This window comes from Vicia villosa, linkage group LG4 (assembly GCF_029867415.1).
Source record: "Vicia villosa cultivar HV-30 ecotype Madison, WI linkage group LG4, Vvil1.0, whole genome shotgun sequence".
Lineage (NCBI taxonomy): Eukaryota > Viridiplantae > Streptophyta > Magnoliopsida > Fabales > Fabaceae > Vicia > Vicia villosa.
The window spans coordinates 149,324,526-149,328,872 of NC_081183.1; positions in this window are offsets into that span (position 1 = coordinate 149,324,526).

The following is a 4,347-nucleotide window of genomic DNA, read 5'->3' on the forward strand; positions in this document are numbered from 1 at the left end:
CAATTTTCTTTTAAAACTTACACTACTACAAATATTTATTATTTGGGTGAAGGATTCCATCATAATTGATGGTTTGTGGTGACGAAGAATGTGATAGTAGGTATACTATTTTCCACCACATGTTATGGTCCATGGTGAAAAACCCTGATAGGGCGCTACATTTCATCACGGTTGGAACTCTAACCGTGGTAAAATGCCAATCAATCCAATTTTATGCATGGTTGGAAGTTTCAGCTGTGGTGAAAAGTCAGTTAGTCCAAACTTTTCCCCACGGTGTGAATTTTCATCTGTGGTAAAAAGTCAATCCGCCGATTTTTTCATCTTTGCCACATGCTTTGATTGACAGCATTGATAACTTCTATCACAACATGGAATATTCCATATTTTTAACACAACAACAACATCAAAACATCAACAAGAAGAATAAGAATAAGAATAACAACAACAACCACAATAACAAAAAAAATCAATGACAACAGTAAAAACAACTACATAAAACAAAATCAATAAAATCGTTAAACATTAAACCTTAATAACAACAACAAAACTAAATCAATATAATTGTTAAACATTAAATCTCAACAACAATAACAAAAAACAATAAAATTGTTAAATATTAAATCTCAAGAATAGTAACAATGTTAACCATTTTACATGACACAACAATAACAACTAACATTGCTAAGTTGAATCTATGTTTTCCTTGCCTCGTTCAAGTTAGAGAAGTGATAATGGAGTTTCGAAACTCAATAATAAAAGAAATGATGCTTTCGAGTTTCATTTAGGGAAGAAATGATATTTTCGAGTTTCGCTTAGTGGAGAAATAAAGTTTTGTCAATCTAAGATGAAGTTTGAAGGCAGAAGATGAAATTCCTCTAAGTTCGTCAAGGACAAAAGTGAATGAATACATAATCAAATATATCTTGGAACAATAAGCTGGGTGACTTTTTAGCACGTTTGAAATTTTCAAATGTGGGGAAATGTAATTTATTTTTAATTTTAAAATAAAAAATAGGAAGACGTCACTTTTCACCACAGTTGAAATTCCATCTCTGATGAGAAATGGCTTAAAAATAAATAAAAAACAAAAATGCTGGTGCTAGGATTTGAACTCATGACCAGAAGCGACTTTTCACCACCGTTGAAATTGCATCTGTAGTAAAAAAATTGCTTAAAAATAAATAAAAAATAGGGTTAATAGTCATTTGCCCCCCTGCAATAGTAGCGATATTCGGTTTACCCCCCTTTAAAAAAAAAAATTGTTTTACCCCCTATAATATTAAAATTGTATGTCTTTTGCCCCCTAAGAGGGAAAATTACCCCCTGTAAAATATATTTTTTTGATTTTACTCCCTGGTTTTTACACGTTTAGGGGGGTACCCAAATATTACAGGGGGGTAAAACAAATTTTTTTTTAAAAGGGGGGTAAACCGAATATCGCTACTATTGCAGGGGGGCAAATGACTATTAACCCTAAAAAATAAAGCAAATGATGTTGGGAATCGAACCCATGACCAGATGTCACTTTTCACCAATGCTGGAATTTCAACCGTGGTAAAGAGTGACTTAAAAATGAAAATGGAAAGAACACTCTAATTGAATAGATTCTATCACGGTGGATACTTTGGCTGGGATGAAACTTTGTTATGAAATCTACATTTACTAGTAGTGTTATAAATAAGAGAGAACCGATTAATAGTAGTAAATAGACAAGTAAAAACTAGTTAGTAAGATAAAACATTAAAAATATATTTAGATTAAGTTATAGGGTTAAATGAAGTTTTGTCCCCTAAAGTTTCTCCATTGCTTGATTTTGATCCTTCAAATTTCAATTGTTTAATTTTTACCCCTCGAATTTGCCTCCTTTTGTATTTGACAGTCACTTAGTGACATGTAGACTAAATTTCAATTATACGGCATTTAAAAATTGAAACCACTGCTGATGGGGCATAAAAAAAGTGGCTAATGTGAAAAACAAAATTTGCCAATGCAAAAGGCAGAGTCATGTGAATGACATAATATCGTCCCCTTCTATTATTAAGGAAGTTAAAGAAACATTGCATTGCCACTGAAATAAAAATAAAAATTCACTTAGGGAGAATAGAAATGGCAGAATAAATTTATTAATTTTGTATAATAATAATAATAATAATAATAATAATAGTAATAATAATAATAATAATAATAATAATATGAGTTTATTGATGAGAATTGCAAGAAGTTTTTTGTTGCATATGATTCATATGTAAATAATTTTATTAATTTTGTATCACAATAATAATAACAATAATAATAATAATAAGATTTTATTGATGAGAAGAAAATAATATTATATATTTTAATGATATACATAATAATAAAAATTTTGATATAAATTTTTTTTTTTTAGAATTTTGGAATAAAGAATGAAAGTAATGAGATAAAAATCATAATTATGTAATTTTTTTTTTTGTAACAACAATATTAAAGAAGAAATATAATTATAATTGAATAGGTAAGAGTTACTAAATTTAATAGGGATGAAATATTTTTAGATGTGTTTTGAGAAGTGGCGCCTGTGAATATTGATGACGTGGCAAAATTGATTTTATGTGAAAAATAATTGTTTTATGTGGCAAATATGTTGGAGTTCCGTTTTAATATATATAATAATAGATTTTCATATTTATTTATTTTGTAATGGTATATTAAATATATACCTTCGGTTTTATTGATTTTAGCAATAAGCATCCGATGTTATATGTCACTTTTCTTGCAGTGCTTGAAATTAAACCTTAAGGACTTTATATAGAATAACCTGCACACACAAAGAGAAATAACCCAATGCCTTGGAGTAAACTCCAAGGACTTCCAGAATACAAACAAAATTTAGCTAAAGTATCAAGGTCTCAGTCCAATAGTCCATCTTCCAAGCTCATCGTACAGTAACCAAAGTCCAAGTCCACGTTAAGTTTTTTATGGTTCAAGTTTGATTATTAGTGTTTTCAGAATGGGATTAAGATGAAGAATGAGGGGAATGTATCAAAATAAAACCAAGTGTCCAGATGAATTCCTTTTTTATTTTTATGGGATTTCATCTTAATGATCAATCAGAGGAATGATAAAATCAAAATCTTTACACAACGGATTTATCAAGACTTCTACCCACTAATAAAAAAGGAAAGAGATGGAGAGAGATTAGGTCACAAAATATAATAAAAGACAAAACCAAATATTAAAATAAAATAAAATTCAAGAAATTAAAAAAAAAGGATTTTAAATGGTCAAATATTAAGAAATTATTGATGAAATACTTAATGAGTATCATAATACAAAATGAATTTCAAATAATACCCTAATAAAATCAAGAAAACTATATAATATTTTTAGGAAAAGATTTTGTAATTTTAAAAAACATAAAACTATTTAAAAAAATTAAAAAAATGACTTATTAATTTGGAATTTATTGATGAAATACACAAAGAGTATCATAACACAAAATAAAAATCCCAAAAAATAATCAGAGGTGGAACATAAATCAACAAGTGTTGACAGGTTTATTCATAATTTTTGAAGTCAGAAAAACAATTTTAAACCAATTAAAATGAAGCTAACAACTCAAAAATCAAGAAAAATAGAAAAATCAAAATTAAAAATGAAAAAAAATCCATCATAAAGAGAAAATTAAAAGAAAATATTACAAAAACAATGGTATTTTTTGGATTTAAAAAGAAGGATATATTAATTTTTGAAGTTAAATCAAATAAACAAAGAGAATAAAAAAAATGGGGACCATTAGATAATGTCAAAACGCGTTAGTAAATAGATCCAAGGGATCTAGCGCTCTGTGCATATCATGGACTCTCTCAAATAACACACTTAATCACATTTAGAAAACGTTTGAGAAACACACGTGGCCTTTTGTCATTGGTTGAAGATGAACACATCATCGTCTTCAACCTTCAACTACTCTGAATTGTCACTTCTTAAATAGTAAAATCAGAAGCTCATACCGGTGCCATTGGCTTCATCTCATCAAGACAGAGACAACCATGCCCTCGCGAAATATTTATTGTTACCATAGCTTACTCGTTTTGAAAATAAATGCATGAAACTCACTTCCAGTTGGAAATAATTGATACAAGGAGCTTCAGAGACATGAGAGCTACATTGTAGAAACAATTTTGAAGAGAACTGATGAATGAATCTACTTGTATAAGTTCACTTTCAGAGCTCTGAAAATGGAGTTTGTGAGCTTGATTCAGGGAGGTCTAAGGCTTAATTCTTGCTCGGCTAGCCTCATGAAGTAACAAGGAAGCTAACTCAACAAAGAATTTTGAGAGAATTCCAAGGAATGAAAGATTGAAT